The sequence below is a fragment of the Heptranchias perlo genome, unplaced genomic scaffold, assembly GCF_035084215.1.
Source record: "Heptranchias perlo isolate sHepPer1 unplaced genomic scaffold, sHepPer1.hap1 HAP1_SCAFFOLD_128, whole genome shotgun sequence".
NCBI classification, from domain to species: domain Eukaryota; kingdom Metazoa; phylum Chordata; class Chondrichthyes; order Hexanchiformes; family Hexanchidae; genus Heptranchias; species Heptranchias perlo.
The window spans coordinates 80,350-102,711 of record NW_027138516.1 but is presented as its reverse complement, the minus strand read 5'-3'; the positions used below and the strand labels follow the sequence as shown (position 1 = coordinate 102,711).

The 22,362-nt window shown below is 48.9% G+C and overlaps 1 pseudogene; it reads right to left on the bottom strand.

Annotated features, from left to right (window-relative positions):
* LOC137308306 (zinc finger protein 229-like) overlaps positions 1-15,544 on the bottom strand; it is a 29,218-nt pseudogene extending 13,674 nt beyond the window's left edge.
* Between the last annotated feature and the right edge of the window lie 6,818 nt (positions 15,545-22,362).

The window sequence follows — 22,362 nt, the reverse complement described above, 5'->3', positions numbered from 1 at the left end:
GGGGAACTTTATTAAGAGGGATGACGGTGGATAGGCAATGGCTAATATTTAAAGAACGTGTGCAGGAATTACAACAATTATTCATCCTGTCTGGCGCAAAAATAAAACAGGAAATGTGGCTCAACCGTGGCTTACAAAAGAAATTAGGGATAGTATTCGATCCAAAGAGGAGACATATAAAATTGCCAGAAAAAGCAGCAAGCCTGAGGATTGGGAGCAGTTTAGAATTCAGCAAAGGAGGACAAAGAGATTGATTTAAGAGGGGAAAAATAGAGTATGAGAGTAAACTAGCAGGGAACATAAAAACTGACTGAAAAAGCTTCTACAAATATGTCAAGAGAAATGGGGGAAATTATAATGGGGAACAAAGAAATGGCAGAACAATTAAACACATACTTTGGTTCTGTCTTCACAAAGGAGGACACAAATAACCTCCCAGAAATGTTAGGGAACCGAGGGTCAAGTGAGAGGGAGGAACTGAAGGAAACCAGTATTACTAAAAAAAATAGTGCTAGGGAAATTAACAGGGCTAAAGGCTGACAAATCCCCAGGGCCTGATAATCCACATCCCAGAGTACTAAAGGAAGTGGCCCTGGAAATAGTGGATGCATTGGTGATCATCTTCCAAAATTCTATAGACTCTGGAACAGTTCCTACAGATTAGTGGGTGGTAAATGTAACCCCACTATTTAAAAAAGGAGGGAGAGAAAACACAGGGAATTACAGACCAGTTAGCCTAACATCAGTAGTGGGGAAAATGATACAGTCTATTATAAAAGATGTGATAACAGAACACTTGGAGGGCATGGGTTTATGAAAGGGAAATCATGCTTAACAAATCTACTGGAGTTTTTTGAGGATGTAACTAGTAGAATAGAAAAGGGAGAACCAGTGGATGTGGTGTATTTAGATTTTCAGAAGGCTTTTGATAAGGTCCCACACAAGAGTTTAGTGTGCAAAATTAAAGCACATGGGATTGGGGGGAATATACTGGCATGGATTGAGAATTGGTTGACAGACAGGAAACAGAGAGTAGGAATAAACAGGTCTTTTTCCAGGTTGACAGACTGTGACTAGTGGGGTACCGCAGAGATCAGTGCTTGGGCCCCAGCTATTCACAATATATATCAATGATTTGGATGAGGGAACTAAATGTAACATTTCCAAGTTTGCAGACGACACAAAGCTGGGTTGGAATGTGAGCTGTGAGGAGGATGCAAAGAGGCTCCAATGTGATTTAGACAAGTTGGGTGAGTGGGCAAGAACATGGCAGATGCAGTATAACGTGGATAAATGTGAGGTTATCTACTTTGGTTGTAAAAACAGAAAGGCAGATTATTATCTGAATGGTGATAGATTGGGAAAAGGGGAGGTGCAGCGAGACCTGGGTGTCCATGTACACCAGTCGCTGAAAGCGAGCATTCAGGTGCAGCAAGCAGTTAAGAAGGCAAATGGTATGTTGGCCTTCATTGCAAGAAGATTTGAGTACAGGAGCAGGGATGTCTTACTGCAGTTATACAGGGCCTTGGTGAGACCACATCTGGAGTATTGTGTGCAGTTTTGGTCTCCTTATCTGAGGCAGGATGTCCTTGCCATGGAGGAAGTGCAACGAAGGTTAACCAGACTGATTCCTGGGATGGCAGGACTGACGTATGAGGAGAGATTGGCCTATATTCACTAGAGTTTAGAAGAATGAGAGGTGATCTCATCGAAACATATAAAATTCTAACAGGACTAGACAGACTAGATGCAGGGAGGATGTTCCCGATGGCTGGGGAGTCCAGAACCAGGGGTCACAGTCTCAGGATACAGGGTATGCCATTTAGAACAGAGATGAGGAGAAATTTCTTCACTCAGAGGGTGGTGAACCTGTGGAATTCTCTACCACAGAAGACAGTGGAGGCCAAATCATTAGATATATTCAAGAAGGAGATAGATATATTTCTTAATGCTAAAGGGATCAAGGGATATGGTGAAAAAGCAGGAACAGGGTACTGAGTTAGACGATCAGCCATGGTCATTTTGAATGGCGGAGCAGGCCCGAAGGGCCGAATGGCCTACTCTTGCTCCTATTTTCTGTGTTTCTATTAGTACCGTCTCTGGATCCTCTGTAAATATTAGTACCGTCTCTGGATCCTCTGTAAATATTAGTACCGTCTCTGGACCCTCTGTAAATATTAGAATCATCTCTGGACCCTCTGTAAATATTAGTACCGTCTCTGGACCCTCTGTAAATATTAGTACCATATCTGGATCCTCTGCAAATATTAGTACCATATCTGGACCCCTGTAAGTATTAATACTGTCTCTGGATTCACTGTAAATATAACACCGTCTCTGGAAACCCTGTATATATATATTAGTACCGTCTCTGGATCCCCTTTAAATTTTAGTTCGTTTTCTGGATCCCCTGTAAAAATTAGTAGCTTCTCTGGAATCATGTGAATATTAATGCTGTGTCTGGTTCCCCTGTAAATATTAATACCATCTCTGGGACCCTTGTAAGTATTAGGATCTTCTTTGGTTCCACTATAAATAGTAATAACATCTCTGGATCCCCAATAAATATAAGTACCCTTCATGGACCCTCTCTCCCAAGATCCCCTGTAAATATTAGTATCGTCTCTGGATCCTCTGTAAATATTAGTACCACCTCTGGACCCTCTGTAAATATTAGTACCATCTCTGGACCCTCTGTAAATATTAGTACCATCTCTGGACCCTCTGTAAATATTAGTACCGTCTCTGGGCCCTCTGTAAATATTAGTACCGTCTCTGGATCCTCTGTAAATATTAGAATCGTCTCTGGATCCTCTGTAAATATTAGAATCATCTCTGGATCCTCTGTAAATATTAGAATCATCTCTGGATCCTCTGTAAATATTAGAATCGTCTTTGGACCATCTGTAAATATTAGTACCGTCTCTGGACCATCTGTAAATATTAGTACCGTCTCTGGACCCTCTGTAAATATTAGTACCGTCTCTGGACCCTCTGTAAATATTAGTACCGTCTCTGGACCCTCTGTAAATATTAGTACCGTCTCTGGACCCTCTGTAAATATTAGTACCGTCTCTGGGCCCTCTGTAAATATTAGTACCGTCTCTGGGCCCTCTGTAAATATTAGAATCGTCTCTGGATCCTCTGTAAATATTAGAATCGTCTCTGGATCCTCTGTAAATATTAGAATCATCTCTGGATCCTCTGTAAATATTAGAATCGTCTTTGGATCCTCTGTAAATATTAGAATCGTCTCTGGATCCTCTGTAAATATTAGTACCGTCTCTGGATCCTCTGTAAATATTAGTACCGTCTCTGGACCCTCTGTAAATATTAGTACCGTCTCTGGACCCTCTGTAAATATTAGTACCGTCTCTGGACCCTCTGTAAATATTAGTACCGTCTCTGGACCCTCTGTAAATATTAGTACCGTCTCTGGACCCTCTGTAAATATTAGTACCGTCTCTGGACCCTCTGTAAATATTAGTACCGTCTCTGGACCCTCTGTAAATATTAGTACCGTCTCTGGACCCTCTGTAAATATTAGTACCGTCTCTGGACCCTCTGTAAATATTAGTACCGTCTCTGGACCCTCTGTAAATATTAGTACCGTCTCTGGATCCTCTGTAAATATTAGTACCGTCTCTGGATCCTCTGTAAATATTAGTACCGTCTCTGGATCCTCTGTAAATATTAGTACCGTCTCTGGATCCTCTGTAAATATTAGTACCGTCTCTGGACCCTCTGTAAATATTAGTACCGTCTCTGGACCCTCTGTAAATATTAGTACCGTCTCTGGACCCTCTGTAAATATTAGTCCCGTCTCTGGACCCTCTGTAAATATTAGTACCGTCTCTGGATCCTCTGTAAATATTAGTACCGTCTCTGCACCCTCTGTAAATATTAGTACCGTCTCTGGACCCTCTGTAAATATTAGTACCGTCTCTGGACCCTCTGTAAATATTAGTACCGTCTCTGGACCCTCTGTAAATATTAGTACCGTCTCTGGACCCTCTGTAAATATTAGTACCGTCTCTGGACCCTCTGTAAATATTAGTACCGTCTCTGGATCCTCTGTAAATATTAGTACCGTCTGCCCCCAGTGGCTCCATGTGCTCCTCTGGCTCAGAAGCCCTGAGCTTGAGGTCGAACAGCTGGAGACAGTTCCTCCACATGGTTATCCTGGACTCATGAAACGTACTTGTGTCCCCACATGTCACTGGAATTGCAGGCAATGGGTTTCCGCTGTCCCATCATTTTACTTGAAAGTCTATCTACATATATGTATGTATGTGCATCTTATGTTATATATACATTTTAATTTAGTATCCCCTTATCTCCTATTTATTTATGTAAAACAGATTTGTATTTAATTCAATTCCTATCCCTTTAATGTTGGTATTATCTACTCATTTCATTGTAATTTTGTCCCTTCGATCTAATTAATTTCTGATTATTTATTTATGTATTTACTTATTTACTCTTGCCCGTTGGTTTAAATTACTTGGCATCTGTTTTCCCCTCTGCACTTAATTCCCACTCTCACCAAATTCCCGTGTTTAAAGTCCTCACTCTGTTTGCAATTCCCTCCGTTTTAGCAGATTCACCCAACTTGATAGGGTGAGATGAAGAAGGGTGGGAGGAGGCTCACGTGGAGCATAAACACCGGAATGGACCTGTTGGGCCGAATGGCCTGTTTCTGTGCTGCAAATTCTTTGTGATTCTTGTAATTCTTTGTAGCTTTTGGCCTCACTAAGCTCTGTGCTTAAAGCTGCAAGTATGGATAATTACAGAATGGTTCATTTGCTTTTTCACAATAACAGAACCTTGCTCTGAAGTCTGTCTCATCACAGTTCCCCAGGGCGCTAAATTGGGCCGTGTAGCGCACGTTGTTTCAGTGCTACACGGCCTCTCTGACATCCGAGATGGCATCTTGGATGTGCACACACGTTTCCAGCGTGATGTGCGCCGGACGCCATCTTGGTATAGGAGTTAGCGCAGGCGCAGATAACGAACACTGGAATCATGTAAAGTAGGGAGAAAGTGGCTTCAATCAGTGTGAAACGCTGATTTAAAATGATAGACACCATTTTGGGACCTAATGCTCAACTCAACGCACAGTCTTAACCCCGACCATCTGAACGTGTCTTAGAGTGCCTGGAGGACCCCCCACCGGTGCTATTTAAAGGGACCATGCAGGATTTACAGGTTAGTGGCTGGATTATTGCTTCTGGCTGGTGAGACATTTGTACCTGATTTTGGAGGTCTCCTACACTTCAATACTAGGACGCGGGGACATAGTCTAACATTGAGATCCAGGACGTGCAGGAGTGAAGTTAGGAAATGCTTCTACACACAAAGGGTGGGAGACGTTTGGAACACTCTTCTACAGACGGCAGTTGATGCTAGCTCACTTGTGAATGTTAAATCTGTGATTGATAGATTTCTGTGAACCAAGGGTATTAAGGGATATGGGGCTAAGGTGGGTATATGGAGTTAGGTCACAGGTCCACCCTGACCTTACTGAATGGTGGAACAGGCTCGAGGGGCTAAATGCCACGGCCACTTGCTGCCTCTTGATATGCGCCACCTTCTCCTGCAAGAAATCGGGACGTGAGCCTGGGTGATGTGCCTGTCATGGTTGAATAGCTGCCAGTGTGTATGGCCTGTGAGTTGTGGGTGGGCGGCTTGAAACAGTGGTAATGTGTAAGGGTGAGAGGAAGCATCTGATTGGAAGAGTTGAGTACTGATGGAAAGAGTTTGTTGGTATGTGGGTGATGGGGGTGTAGTGTGTGGTGCAGTTGGTGGGAGACACCACTTGACAGTTGACCTCACTCACCTTGACCACTCATGTCAAAGCATTGAACTTCTTCCTGCACTGCATCCATGTTCATGATGCTGTGGGCCTGGCATTGACTTCGTCCCCCGCTGCCTCCCACTGCCTTTTGGTTGTATATCTGGAGGGCCTCTTGCAACCGCCCCCCCCACGGGGATATCGGATGTCCCTCCTTCTGTCCACCACTTGCACCAGGGTCTCTAGTGCATCAGCAGAGAACCTTGGTGCACGCACTCTCGCAGGCCTGGTACCAACTCAGATCGTCAGATTGGTTAGGTCTGGTGTGCAGATTGAAGGATGTGGGATTTAGTAGTGCGCAACCTTTATTCAATGTTTTCACATAACACAGTGTGTAAACATAGGGATGGGACCTGTATCTGTGTTTTATGTGTGCGATGTCTGATCTCTGTTCAGACTCAGCAAATAACAGGTACCAGTCACCTTTAAGAGATTTCGAAGGACCATCCTCCCTTTAAGAGATTGAGCTCCCCCTGGTGGTGGAAAGTGAAAATTGCATTGATTCCAGGTGCAAGGCCCGGAATGGAACGCTGATTGCAGGTCAGTGCTCCTGTGGGCTGAAACTGGTGTCCGGCCTGTGCAGGGGGTCATTGGGCGTGGGGTAATAGTACAGCACGCTACCTACGCCCAAAAACGGCCCTCATCCAATTTTCCCCCCATGAGCGGCTGCTCAGCGAGCTGCTGTGCCTCCTCCGGAAAGCGGGACGATAACCTAATCCAGGAAAGCACAGCTCTGACAAGGACGGGTGATCTTTCTGGGAGTTTCCATTTCAGGCAGCGGCCTCACATCCGACCAGCACAAAATGAACATTATTCAAAGGTTGCTGTTGCCGACATCCAAGACAGCCCTCGGGTCCTTCTTAGGACTGGTAGCCTACCAGCGCTCCTTTATTCCCCGATTTGCTGAGATGGCCAAGCCCCTGTACGAATTCCTGAAAGGAGACAGTGACGATGTATCAGCTCGATGGACCCCTGCCCACACAGAAGCAATGACACAACTTCAGGAAGCGGTGATACAGGCAACCTGCCTCATCTTCCCCGACCCCAAGAAGCCTTCCCACCTGGAGGTGGGGGGGCGACGGACCAGAGTTTGGCCGCAGTCCTATGCCAGGACGTTCAAGACAAATTATTGCCCATTGCCTCTGCAGCCCAAATTTTGACCGGGGTGGAAGAGTTACACCCCCTGTGAATGACACCTCTTAGTCACCTTCTGGGCAGTAAAACACTTCACCTACATCGGAGGTCTCAGTAGAACAGTACTGCACAGCCCACACACACCCCTGAACCTGCTAATGAAGCTAGGGGACTCATTGGTCTCCTCGTCCTGACTGACTCATTGGACGCTGTTGCTATCTCAATGACAGTTGGACATTACACTGAAACAGACACCCCTGTTCCCACAGATACGACTATATCAGGGAGAACAGCGCGAGTGTCTCCTCACTCTGGTGGACTTTCCTACCCATCCGGTATCTCAGAATCCTCTCCCAGGGGCGAGTGATGGTTTTTTTCATTCGTTCATGGGATGTGGGCGTCACTGGCGAGGCCAGCATTTATTGCCCATCCCTAATTGTCCTTGAGAAGGTGGTGGTGAGCCGCCTTCTTGAACCGCTGCAGTCCGTGTGGTGAAGGCTCTCCCACAGTGCTATTATGTGGAGATGCCGGTGATGGACTGGGGTTGACAATTGTAAACAATTTTACAACACCAAGTTATAGTCCAACAAATTTATTTTAAATTCCACAAGCTTTCGGAGGCTTCCTCCTTCCTCAGGTGAATGGTGTGGAAAATTAGGAAGGGAGTTCCAGGATTTTGACCCAGCGACGATGAAGGAACGGCGATATATTTTCAAGTCGGGATGCTGTGTGACTTGGAGGGGAACATGCAGGTGGTGTTGTTCCCATGTACCTGCTGCTCTTGTCCTTCTAGGTGGTAGAGGTCGCGGGTTTGGGAGTTGCTGCAGTGCATCCTCTGGATGGTACACACTGCAGCCACGGCGCGCCAGTGGTGAAGGGAGTGAATGTTTAGGGTGGTGCATGGGGTGCCAATCAAGTGGGCTGCTTTGTCCTGGATGGTGTCGAGCTTCTTGAGTGGTGTTGGAGCTGCACTCATCCAGGCAAGTGGAGAGTATTCCATCATACTCCTGACTTGTGCCTTGTTGATGGTGGAAAGGCTTTGGGGAGTCAGGAGGTGAGTCACTCGCTGCAGAATACCCAGCCTCTGACCTGCTCTTATAGCCACAATATTAATATGACTGGTCCAGTTAAGTTTCTGGTCAATGGTGACCCCCAGGATGTTGATGGTGGGGAATTCGGCGATGGTAATGCCGTTGAATGTCAAGGAGAGGTGGTTAGACTCTCTCTTGTTGGAGATGGTCATTGCCTGGCACTTGTCTGGCACGAATGTTACTTGGCACTTATGAGCCCAAGCCTGGATGTCGTCCAGGTCTTGCTGCATGCGGGCTCGGACTGCTTCATTATTTGAGGGGTTGCGAATGGAACTGAACACTGTGCAATCATCAGCGAACATCCCCATTTCTGACCTTATGATGGAGGGAAGGTCATTGATGGAGCAGCTGAAGATGGTTACAACAATGGATCATCGTTCCATGAACACGACAAGCTGTTGACAGGTTTTTCTGTTTTGCTCCCCCTGAAAACCTTTCAGCACAAGTGTGTGCCCCACTCCGCCCGGTATGCAGAAGTAGTAGCCCTCTTCACTGCTGTCATTGAAACCTCCGAACAACATTTGGTCGACATTGCCTATGCGATAAACACCATGTTGTCTCTGCCTCTATATGCTAAGAATGATTACTGTATCGCTGATGGTAAGCCATGAATACATGGTTTACGTTGTTATGGGATGCATTGAAAGATAGGACAGCCCCTGTCCACATTGGTAAAGTCAAAGCCCACGCTAAAAGAACTGACTCTCGCTCCCGTGGAAATTCTGAGGCGAATAAAGCCGCTAAAGAAGCAGGCCATACAGCGACACCTTGGACAGTGACCCTTTCCCAACAGAGGATGACTGCTGTAACAAAAGACAGCGTAGACCTCCGGTAACTCCAGAGCTCGTAGTCACCCAATCAGCCGACGATTGGCTGGCACGAGGCTGGCAAGTCCCTGCCCCAACTCAACGCATGGGGCCATCAGATCACCCTCAGAAACGGGCCGAACGATTCTCAATTGCTAGTCTATAACCCCAATGGTCACACTCTCCCCGTGGTATGCGTACGCCCTGTAATGTGTGAGGAATTCTTTGATTTCCACCATATCCATCCCACCGGTGGTCATGACTCAGCCCACACCACTATCAGTAAAATTGTTAAGGTAGTATGGTGACTAAACATGTGACGATGTGACCCTTCCAATACAAGGTTGCCTTGTGTGCCTCCAGCATAACCCAGGCCTCCACACCAATCGAGCGTTCCTACAGAGTGCCCCACTGCCCGACGGGCTGTGGACACATCTCCAAATTTATTGGTCCTCAGGCCACCAACACGACCTGGTAATAGTTGACAAGTTCACTAAATGGATGGAGGCCTTCCCCTGCAGAGATAACACTGCTCTGACAGCAGTATTATTAAGCGAGGTGATCTGAAGGTGGGGCGTGCCCGTACAGTTCGATAGCAATCGGGGCTCCAACTTCACAGGGAAATATTTCAGCCAGCTGCAAAAGCTTAAGAAGATAGGACATAAACTGCATATCTCCCAGCACCCTCAATTGTCTGGGGCAGTGAAGAGAGGAAATCAGACCCTGAAAACTATGCTGAAAAAGTTTTGAGCCGATCACCACACTCAATGGGCTAATAGGCTGCCCATGTAGCTCATGGCCGTCCATTCCACCCCCACAGCACAACCTGCATCTCACCATATCAGGCAATGACAGGCCGCCTGATGCCAACACCCGGTCATTTATTAGTACCTACAGCAACCCTGCTCCCCGCTGTTGATGGGCCCTGCCTGCCAGACCTGGCTAGCACAAATGGTGGACAGGATAAATCAGACCAATCAGTTTGTTGCCGAACAAACGGAAATCAAAGCAACAGGTTAAAAAGTACTTTGACAAAAAAGTACGATCCTTTGAATACCAAATAGGGGAAATGGTGATGGTGCTTAATTATGGCAAAAAGCACCATGTATTAAAAGCAAAATGGAAAGGCCCGTTCCCCATTATGTACAGAGCCAGCCCTGCGGTATATCTGATCCAGTACCCAGGAAAAAATAAAAAGGAGGCCAAATGGTATCACATTAATCAGCTAAAAGCTGCTAAAAAATGGTCACTGACGTATTATGCTTGATCAATAGATAAGTGGAGGCACTAATTATGAACCAGAAGTGGTGCTTCCTGGTCGGAGTACTGGGAAACGCCCTGGGATACACCGAAGACAAGACTTAAAAGCACGGTAACCCAACTGTGACTGGAAAAGGGTGGAACATGTGGACTACGTGCGAAGAATACTTGAGATCACCAGCTTGATTGACGGATCGGGACACATAATGGACTGTAACCTAAACGATACTTGGGTAACTGAGCATGGGGTCGACGAAGGCTCAGGGGTGTGCGTATCATGTGACTGAGCAACAGGAATCACATGCTGTGTCACCACGAGTCCCAGGTAAATATGATCATCAACAATACCCTTAAAGGTGGCCTTGCACCAGTGCGTAGCCTGATTCGGTTACGACATATTCCCCTACTCTGAGCAGTTTATCCAAAATAATCTCACGCTTGAACACAACCCTTAAACACTTAGACCAGCTCCAGCAGGACAACACAGCATTGTACAAAGACATTGACAAATGAGGTGAGGTGAGCGTGACTGCCCTTGACATCAAGGCAGCATTTGACCGAGTGTGGCACCAAGGAGCCCGAGTAAAATTGAAGTCAATGGGAATCAGGGGGAAAACTCTCCAGTGGCTGGAGGCATAACTAGCACAAAGGAAGATGGTAGTGGTTGTTGGAGGCCAATCATCTCAGCCCCAGGACATTGCTGCAGGAGTTCCTCAGGGCAGTGTCCTCGGCCCAACCATCTTCAGCTGCTTCATCAATGACCTTCCCTCCATCATAAGGTCAGAAATGGGGATGTTCGCTGATGACTGCACAGTGTTCAGTTCCATTCGCAACTCCTCAAATAATGAATCAGTCCGAGCCCGCATGCAGCAAGACCTGGACAACATCCAGGCTTGGGCTCATAAGTGGCAAGTAACATTCGCGCCAGATAAGTGCCAGGCAATGACCATCTCCAACAAGAGAGAGTCTAACCACCTCCCCTTGACATTCAACGGCATTACCATCGCCGAATCCCCCACCATCAACATCCTGGGGGTCACCATTGACCAGAAACTTAACTGGACCAGCCATATAAATACTGTGGCTATGAGAGCAGGTCAGAGGCTGGGTATTCTGCGGCGAGTGACTCGCCTCCTGACTCCCCAAAGCCTTTCCACCATCTACGAGGCACAAGTCAGGAGTGTGATGGAATACTCTCCACTTGCTTGGATGAGTGCAGCTCCAACAACACTCAAGAAGCTCGACACCATCCAAGATAAAGCAGCCCGCTTGATTGGCACCCCATCCACCACCCTAAATATTCACTCCCTTCACCACCGGCGCACTGTGGCTGCAGTGTGTAGCATCCACAGGATGCACTGCAGCAACTCGCCAAGGCTTCTTCGACAGCACCTCCCAAACCCGCGACCTCTACCACCAAGGAGGACAAGAGCAGCAGGCACATGGGGACAACACCACCTGCACGTTCCCCTCCAAGTCACACACCATCCTGACTTGGAAATATATCGCCGTTCCTTCATCGTCGCTGGGTCAAAATCCTGGAACTCCCTTAACAGCACTGTGGGAGAACCTTAACCAGACGGACTGCAGCGGTTCAAGGCGGCGGCTCACCACCACCTTCTCAAGGGCAATTAGGGATGGGCAATAAATGCCGGCCTCGCCAGCGACGCCCACATCCCGTGAACGAATTTTTAAAAATGTTGAAGCAAAATGGTGGGAGATAGCGAGCAGCATATCGACACACCTGTGGGCCTGTATTGCCTCACATGTTCCAGTGGTGGTACAGGTTTTTATTGTGATAATTTTAGTATGTATGCTTCACGTGCTTAAGGGAATGTTAGGTAAACTTAGGCATCGCACGGCCTGCGTAGAAATCACAAAATTTATTAATGATCAAATAAACAATCTATGATGACTCAAGACTAACGTCTCTCGTTCTCAAGGTTGGGAGCTGTAAGATAAAGCAATCAAGCTAATAAACAATGAAATATGAAATTAACTGTGGACGGGATGAAGGAACTAAGATTAAGCAGCCAAACCAGGAGTGTGCAAAAGAAACCATGAACCAGCAGGCCCATTAACCCTGCTGAAAGAAGGGGTATGAAGGTACCAGAAATGATCAGGCCATCAACTCAGTGCAAGAAAGAATGCAGATACATAATGGCTCAGTCACCTGGGGAAACATTGAAACAGTAAAAGAGGAATGTGATTGTGTATCAAAAACCTGCGATGGAGACAGTGAAGATCAGCTTATCACAGGTTTAGAGGGAACACACCCCCTACCTGGCCAAATCACCTGCAAGACAGTACGTGCAGACCAGAGCATGTCCCAGGCAGAAAACAGTGTATAAAGATTGACCCATAGCTAGCAGAAGGACAGTCGGAATATCAAAAGGATCAGGGGACGTGAATGCTGGCAAAATGGGCTAACCCTCTGGTCCTAAAAGGGGAGACTTAACAGAAGCAGACGTGGCGAGGAATATAGACGTGGCACCCGCGCCGGCTGTCCAGTCCTAGACAGGTAATGTATTTCCAGTCTGGGATTATTAGTTATCGCTCAATGATGTGTGTTTCATTTGCTGTTTGTGAACAATAAAACCTCAATTCTTTACTAATACGGTATCCGGTCGAATTGATTAAAAGGGACTACCGTACCTCATTACGGGATTCCAACACACCCAAGTAAGAGTGTTCAATTCAGAAAGAGCTTTAACCAGTTACACAGCCTGAAAAACCATCACACCATTCACAGCTGGAAGAAACCGTACACGTGTTGTGTGTGTGGACGAGGCTTCAACTGATCGTCCAACCTGGAGAGACACAAGGACACCCGGACCACAGAGAAACCGTGGAAATGTGGGAAGGTATTCAATTTCCCACGTGAGCTGGAAATTCATCAGCACAGTCACACTGGGGAGAGACTGTTCACCTGCACTGTGTGTGGGAAGGGATTCATTGTTTTATCCAACTTGCTGAATCACCAGCGATTTCACACTGGGGAGAGGCCATTCTTTTGCTGTGTGTGGGGGAAGGGATTTATCACTTCATCCCCAAATACTCTGCATTCACTGAATTGACTGTAACCTTTTCTACTTATTTTGTTAAGTAATTCTGTCCATTAGTGATTTACTGCTCAACTGCAAGAAAACTCTGATTACATTTATGCATGGCTATTAAGCATCCAGCTTTAATCATAAGTTGTGATCTGTAACCAATAAAGTGTTTAGTGCATGACTTGTAGTCTGGCTTCTCCCTTGGTGATTTGTCAAGAAAAAGTTAATTCACTCACTCAGCAGCTTGAGGGAAACCTAACTAAGGTTTAATAAACTAAATTCATCTTGATCTGACCTGGGTTAAATATGAGACAGCTTGGGGAGTCAGGAATCATTCACCTCTTGACCTACATTGACCAGTAAAACCCCAGGCCGTTCCCCAGTAAGGATTCCTCTGGTTCCTCGGCATATATTTGTCAGGATACCGAAACCCAGCTTTCTTACAGTCCACTCCTGGAGGCCCCACTCCCCGAACCTACAACCTTTAGCAGGGTCAGTGGTGGAGTTCCGCAGTGGGAGTGATCCCAGAGTGACCGTTGGGATCGACATCCCCACCCCGTGGATGCTCCGGGTCATGTACTCTGAGTTACCCTGGTGTCTAACAACACACATCAATAAAACAGGGAATTCTGGAAACACACTGCGGGTCCTTCATTATCTGGGGACCAAATGACTGGTGAATAATTGTACCAGCAATTAACAGGCTCCTGTGAACTCCTCCCTCTGCTATTTTAATTCAGATTATTTTAAATGAGTTAACGCTCACCTTAAAATGGTAGACTCAGGACTGCCTCACAAACAGGTTAAATCTTCATAGAATAATTACCAGGATCATTTTTAGACTGGAGACTTAAACCTGCCGTTTCACTTCCAGTCAGGAACAGATCACAGTTTTACACCAATCTCTGATTTGACAGCATGTTTCCAGCACTCACTGTTGTTCTTCCTGACTCTAAACACCGCTGTAAAGGAGTCTTCTGTTCCGTGCCTGGAGCTCTGAACCATAGAACAGAGCGGCTGGGACACATTTCTTACACACCTCACGATTAACCCGCACGGCGACTTTGCGGTCAGTGAAGAGAGAACGAGAAAGACCAAAGTGCCGTTTGCCCCTCTCCGTGTGGCCCTGACGGACTGTGTCCAGACTGAAGTTCTGTTCCCACCGGACGATCCTCCCCCCAGATTGTCCTTTCTGAGCTCCAGTCAGGTGATGCTAAACACTCAGGTGGGAAAGACCAAAATCTACAACAAGGTGTTCAAAACAAAGTTGATTTATTTAACATATATCCAGAATATTAAACTCCAGCCCAGTTATTGGGGTTATTAACATCAGCAGAAACAAACCCCGACTGTCAGAATGAACATGGTTCACTCCTGGATGTGATTAACAGCAGCAATTACAGCAGAATCCAACCCCTGCAGTCGCAGGTGAACTCGCTGGTGTGTCAGCAGGTGGGATGACTGAGTGAATCCCTTCCCACACTCAGTGCAGGTGAACGGTCTCTCCCCAGTGTGAACTCGCTGGTGTCTCAGCAGGTGGGATGAGAGTGTAAATCCTTTCCCGCACACGGAGCAGGTGAACGGCCTCTCCCCAGTGTGAACCCGTTGGTGTTGCAGCAGGGTAGATGACTGAGTGAATCCCTTCCCACACTCAGTGCAAGTGAACAACCTCTCCCCAGTGTGAACACGTTGGTGTTTCAGCAGGGTGGATGACAGGGTGAATCCCTTCCCACACACGGAGCAGGTGAACGGTCTCTCCCCAGTGTGAACCCGTTGATGTTGCAGCAGATCATTTGTGCTTTTAAAGCTCTTCTCACAGTCAGAACATTTAAAAGGTCTCTCATCAGTGTGAACTCGCTGGTGCGACAGAAGATTGGATGAATCAGTGAATTCCTTTCCACACACAGAACAGATGAATGGCCTCTCCCCAGTGTGAATTCGCTGGTGTATCAGCAGGTGGGATGATTGAGTGAATCCCTTCCCACACACAGAGCAGGTGAATGGCCTCTCCCCAGTGTGAATTCGCTGGTGCGTCAGCAGGTGGGATGATTGAGTGAATCCCTTCCCACACACGGAGCAGGTGAACGGCCTCTCCCCAGTGTGACTGCGTTGATGAGTTTCCAGCTCTGACGGGTAATTGAATCCCTTCCCGCAGTCCCCACATTTCCACGGTTTCTCCGTGGTCCGGGTGTCTTTGTGTCTCTCCAGGTTGGACGATCAGTTGAAGCCTCGTCCACACACACAACACGTGGACGGTTTCTCCCCGCTGTGAATGGTGCGATGTTTTTTCAGGCTGTGTAACTGGTTAAAGCTCTTTCCACAGTCAGTGCACTGGAACACTCTCACTCAGGGGGGGTGTGTCTCGGTCTTTCCCAGTCACACTGATGTTTGAAATCTTTTCCCAGTCACACTGATGTTTGAAATCTTTTCCCACAGACAGAACAGACAAACATTTCTCCTTCAATATTCAAAGGCCAATGATATTCAGGTCCTGATGAATCGAGTGACTCTGTCAGATCTTGTGGTGATGTTTAGTTTGAGTTTCCTGCATGCAAATTCTCTCTTTCCAATACCCTGTAAAAAAAAAGTTTACAAAAATCATCACTAAGAACAGGATAGAAATTCAGAACAGACAATTCTAGTTTCGATAGAACATTCTGCATAAGAACATAAGAAAAAGGAGCGGACTATACAACCCCTCAAGCCTGCTCCACCATTCAATCAGATCATGGCTGATCTCCCACCTCAACTCCACTTTCCTGCCCGTTCCCCATATTCCCTCGATTCCCCTAGAGTCCAAAAATCTCTCCATCTAAGCCTTGAACATATTTAATGACTCAGCATCCACAACCCTCTGGGGTAGAAAATTCCACAGATTCACAACCCTCTGCGTGAAGAAATTCCTCCTCATCTCAGTCTTGAATGGCCGACCCCTTATCCTGCGACTATGTCCCTTAGTTCTAGACTCTCTGGCCAGGGCAAACAATCTTTCAGCATCTACCCTCTGCATTCTTTCCTCTCTTGTTCCCCCAAAGCTATAAATCCCCGTCCCACACTCCTCCGTGCTGAAATCCAAACCCACCGCATCATCTTTCAGTGGCCCTAAACCATAAGGGTGAGAGGGGTTGTAAATGTGAGAACAGCAGTGGGCTCAGTGTGGGGAATGAAGTGGGGCAGATGGAGCATGTTTCAGTGGGGGAGCATGTGGGAAACAGTGATCATAAAGTTTACAATAGCTATAGAAAAGGAGAAGGAACAAGCAAATGTAAAAATACTTAACTGGAGGAGGGTTAATTTCAGTGAGTTAAAAAGGGATCTTGCACAGGTGGGTGAGAATCAAAAATTGGAGGCAAAATAAGTAATTGAACAATAGGAGACCTTCAGGGATGAGTTGGTTTGGGTACAGAGTAAACACATCTCTGCAAGGGGAAAAGGAAGAGCATCCAAAGTTAGAGCTCCCTGGATAACTGAAGATATCTCCATTCCTGGGTATGTCCTGTCCCACCGGCAGGACAGACCCACCAAAGGTGGTGGCACAGTGGTATACAGGCAGGAGGGAGTGGCACTGGGAGTCCTCAACATTTTAGTCTGGGCCCCGTGAAATCTCATGGCGTCAGATCAAACATGGGCAAGGAAACCTCCTGCTGATTATCACCTACCGCCCTCCCTCAGCTGATGAATCAGACCTCCTCCATGTTGAGCACCACTTGGAGGAAGCACTGAGGGTAGCAAGGGCACAGAATGTACTCTGGGCGGGGGACTTCAATGTCCATCACCAAGAGTGGTTCGGTAGCACCACGACTGACTGAGCTGGCCAAATCCTGAAGGACATAGCTGTCAGACTGGGCCTGCAGCAGGTGGTGAGCGAACCAACACGAGGGAAAAACCTACTTGACCTCCTCCTCACCAATCTACCTGTCGCAGATGCATCTGTCCATGACAGTATTGGTAGGAGTGATCCACGCACAGCCCTCGTGGAGATGAAGTCCCGTCTTCACACCGAGGACATCGTCTATTGTGCAGTGTGGCACTACCACCGTGCTAAATGGGATAGATTCAGAACAGATCTAGCATCTCAAAACTGGGCATCCATGAGGCGCTGTGGGCCATCAGCAGCAGTATTGTATTCCAGCACAATCTGTAACCTCATGGCCCGGCATGTTCCTCACTCTACCATTACTAACAAGCCAGGGGATCAACCCTGGTTCAATGAGGAGCGTAGAAGAGCATGCCAGGAGCAGCACCAGGTGTACCTAAAAATGAGGTGCCAACCTGGTGAAGCTACAACTCAGGACTACATGTATGCTAAACAGCGGAAGCAACATGCTATAGACAGAGCTAAGCGATTCCACAACCAACGGATCAGATCAAATCTCTGCAGTCCTGCCACATCCAGTCATGAATGGCGGTGGACAATTAAACAACTAACGGGAGGAGGAGGCTCCGTGAATATCCCCATCCTCAATGATGGTGGAGTCCAGCACAGGAGTTCAAAAGACAAGGTTGAAGCAATTGCAACCATCTTCAGCCAGAAGTGCCGAGTGGATGATCCATCTCGGCCTCCTCCCGATATCCCCACCATCACAGAAGCCAGTCTTCAGCCAATTCGATTCACTCCACGTGATATCAAGAAACGGCTGAGTGCACCGGATCCAGCAAAGGCGATGGGCCACGACAACATCCCGGTTGTAGTGCTGAAGACTTGTGCTCCAGAACTAGCTGCGCCTCTAGCCAAGCTGTTCCAGTACAGCTACAACACTGGCATCTACCCGACAATGTGGAAAATTGCCCAGGTGTGTCCTCTCCACATAAAGCAGGACAAATCCAATCCGGTCAATTACCGCCCCATCAGTCTACTCTCAATCATCAGCAAAGTGATGGAAGGTGTCGTCGACAGTGCTATCAAGCAGCATTTACTCACCAATAACCTGCTCACCGATGCTAAGTTTGGGTTCCGCCAGGACCACTTGGCTCCAGACCTCATTACAGCCTTGGTCCAAACATGGACAAAAGAGCTGAATTCCAGAGGTGAGGTGAGAGTGACATCCCTTGACATCAAGGCAGCATTTGACCGAGTGTGGCATCATGGAGCTCGTGTAAAATTGAAGTCAATGGGAATCAGGGGGAAAACTCTCCAGTGGCTGGAGTCATACCTAGCACAAAGGAAGATGGTAGTGGTTGTTGGAGGCCAATCATCTCAGCCCCAGGACATTGCTGCAGGAGTTCCTCAGGGCAGTGTCCTAGGCCCAACCATCTTCAGTAGCTTCATCAAATGACCTTCCCTCCATCATAAGGTCAGAAGTGGGGATGTTCGCTGATGAGTGCACAGTTTTCAGTTCCATTCACAACCCCTCAGATAATGAAACAGTCCGTGCCCGCATGCAGCAAGACCTGGACAACATTCAGGCTTGGGCAGATAAGTGGCAAGTAACATTCACACCACACAAGTGCCAGGCAATGACCATCTCCAACAAGAGAGTCCAACTGCCTCCCCTTGACATTCAATGGCATTACCATCGCCAAATTCCACACAATCAACATCCTGGGGGTCAGCATTGACCAGAAGCTAAACTGGACCAGCCATATAAATACTGTGGCGACAAGAGCAGGTCAGAGGCAGGGTATTCTATGGCGAGTGACTCACCTCGTGACAAGGCACAAGTCGGGAGTGTGATGGAATACTCTCCACTTGCATGGATGAGTGCAGCTCCAACAACACTCAAGAAGCTCGACACCATCCAGGACAAAGCAGCCCACCTTAAACATTCACTCCCTTCACCACCAGCGCAGTGGCTGCAGTGTGTACCATCTACAAGGTGCACTGCAGCAACTCGCCAAGGCTTCTTCGACAGCACCTCCCACCTAGAAGGACAAGGGCAGCAGGCACATGGGAACAACACCACCTGCACGTTCCCCTCCAAGTCACACACCATCCCGACTTGGAAATATATCACCGTTCCTTCATTGTCCCTGGGTCAAAATCCTGGAACTCCCTTCCTAACAGCACTGTGGGAGAACCTTCACCACACGGACTGCAGCGGTTCAAGAAGGCGGCTCACCACCACCTTCTCAAGGGCAATTAGGGATGTGCGACGCCCACATCCCATGAATAAAAATAATATAGCGATTAAAATGAAACAGAAAAAGGAGGCTTATGACGAATGTAAGTTTGCTCCTGCTTCCCCCCACTGTTCCTGCTGCCCTGCACCCCCCCCCGCTTCTCCCCTTGACCCCAACCCCCTGCTTCGCCCCTTGACCCCACCCCCCTGCTTCTCCCCTTGACCCCACCCCCCTGCTTCTCCCCTTGACCCCACCCCCCCTGCTTCTCCCCTTGACCCCACCCCCCCTGCTTCTCCCCTTGAACCCACCCCCCCTGCTTCTCCCCTTGACCCCACCCCCCCTGCCTCTCCCCTTGACCCCACCCCCCCTGCCTCTCCCCTTGACCCCACCCCCCCTGCTTCTCCCCTTGACCCCACCCCCCCTGCTTCTCCCCTTGACCCCACCCCCCCTGCTTCTCCCCTTGACCCCGCTCCCCCTGCTTCTCCCCTTGACCCCGCTCCCCCTGCTTCTCCCCTTGACCCCGCTCCCCCTGCTTCTCCCCTTGACCCCGCTCCCCCTGCTTCTCCCCTTGACCCCGCTCCCCCTGCTTCTCCCCTTGACCCCGCTCCCCCTGCTTCTCCCCTTGACCCCGCTCCCCCTGCTTCTCCCCTTGACCCCGCTCCCCCTGCTTCTCCCCTTGACCCTGCTTCTCCCCTTGACCCTGCTTCTCCCCTTGACCCTGCTTCCCCTGTCCCAACCCCCTGCTTCTCCTCTTGACCCCAACCCCGTGCTTCTCCCCTTGACCCCAACCCCCTGCTTCCGCTGTCCCACCCCTCTGCTTCTCCCCTTGACCCCACCCCCCCTGCTTCTCCCCTTGACCCCACCCCCCCTGCTTCCGCTGTCCCAACCCCCTGCTTCTCCCCTTGACCTGCTCCTCTCACTCCTCTGAATCTCCCTTGCCCCTGCTCCTCTCACTCCTCTGAATCTCCCCTTGCCCCTCTCACTCCTCTGAATCTCCCCTTGCCCCTCTCACTCCTCTGAATCTCCCTTGCCCCTGCTCCTCTCACTCCTCTGAATCTCCCTTGCCCCTGCTCCTCTCACTCCTCTGAATCTCCCTTGTCCCTGCTCCTCTCACTCCTCTGAATCTCCCCTTGACCTGCTCCTCTCCTCTGAATCTCCCCTTGACCTGCTCCTCTCACTCCTCTGAATCTCCCCTTGACCTGCTCCTCTCCTCTGAATCTCCCCTTGTCCCTGCTCCTCTCACTCCTCTGAATCTCCCCTTGACCTGCTCCTCTCACTCCTCTGAATCTCCCCTTGACCTGCTCCTCTCACTCCTCTGAATCTCCCCTGCCCCTCTCACTCCTCTGAATCTCCCCTGCCCCTCTCACTCCTCTGAATCTCCCCTTGCCCCTGCTCCTCTCACTCCTCTAAATCTCCCCTTGCCCCTGCTCCTCTCACTCCTCTGAATCTCCCCTGCCCCTGCTCCTCTGAATCTCCCCTGCCCCTGCTCCTCTGAATCTCCCTTGCCCCTGCTCCCCCCACATTCCCTGCTTCCTGCACTTCCCCCCCCCCCCCCCCCCACCATTACCACTTCATGCCTTGCTTCTGCTCCCCCTTCCCCCTGCTTCTCCTGCACTGGCCATCCCCAGATTCTCCCTTTCCCCTGCTCCCCACATCCCCCTGAATCTCTGCCTTCCCTGCACCCTCATCCCCTGAAGCTCCGACTTGCCCTGCTGTCCTATACCCCTGCTTCAGCACCTTCCCCTCCCCTTCCTCCGGGCACTGTTCTCCTGGTCTTCCCCTAATCACTACCTGCATTGGATGCATTTTCGGTGTTTGCCCTTTGGTCCGCGCTTTTACGGCAGCAAGGGCAGTTGGTAACTGACAATGCCCACGCGTAAATTAGTGGCAATAGTCACTCCACTCTGTCTACACAGGAGCAGACTCTCCACTATGGTGGTAGGGCTGTAACAGCTCACCCTCACAGACGAAGAGGGGATCATTTACCAGGCACTCCACTATAGACTCTCGGTCTCCAGGCTCACAGGTGAAGAGGGGACATTTACCAGACTCCCCACTATTGACCCTCAGTATCTCTCTCACGGGTGAAGAGGGGACATTTACCAGACTCCCCACTATAGACCCTCAGTGTCCCTCTCACAGGTGAAGAGGGGACACTTACCAGACTCCCCACTATAGACCCTCAGTGTCCCTCTCACGGGTGAAGAGGGGACATTTACCAGACTCCCCACTATAGACCCTCAGTGTCCCTCTCACAGGTGAAGAGGGGACATTTACCAGACTCCCCACTATTGACCCTCAGTGTCCCTCTCACAGGTGAAGAGGGGACATTTACCAGACTCCCCACTATTGACCCTCAGTATCTCTCTCACAGGTGAAGAGGGGACATTTACCAGACTCCCCACTATAGACCCTCAGTGTCCCTCTCACAGGTGAAGAGGGGACATTTACCAGACTCCCCACTATAGACCCTCAGTGTCCCTCTCACAGGTGAAGAGGGGACATTTACCAGACTCCCCACTATAGATCCTCAGTGTCCCTCTCACAGGTGAAGAGGGGACATTTACCAGACTCCCCACTATAGACCCTCAGTGTCCCTCTCACAGGTGAAGAGGGGACATTTACCAGACTCCCCACTATAGACCCTCAGTGTCCCTCTCACAGGTGAAGAGGGGACATTTACCAGACTCCCCACAATAGACCCTCAGTGTCCCTCTCACAGGTGAAGAGGGGACATTTACCAGACTCCCCACTGTGGACCCTCAGTCTCCAGGCTCACAGGTGGAGAGAGGACATTTACCAGACTCCCCACTATAGACCCTCAGTGTTCCTCTCACGGGTGAAGAGGGGACATTTACCAGACTCCCCACTATAGACCCTCAGTGTCCCTCTCACAGGTGAAGAGGGGACATTTACCAGACTCTCCACTATAGACCCTCAGTGTCCCTCTCACAGGTGAAGAGGGGACATTTACCAGACTCCCCACTATAGACCCTCAGTGTCCCTCTCACGGGTGAAGAGGGGACATTTACCAGACTCTCCACTATAGACCCTCAGTGTCCCTCTCACGGGTGAAGAGGGGACATTTACCAGAGTCCCCACTG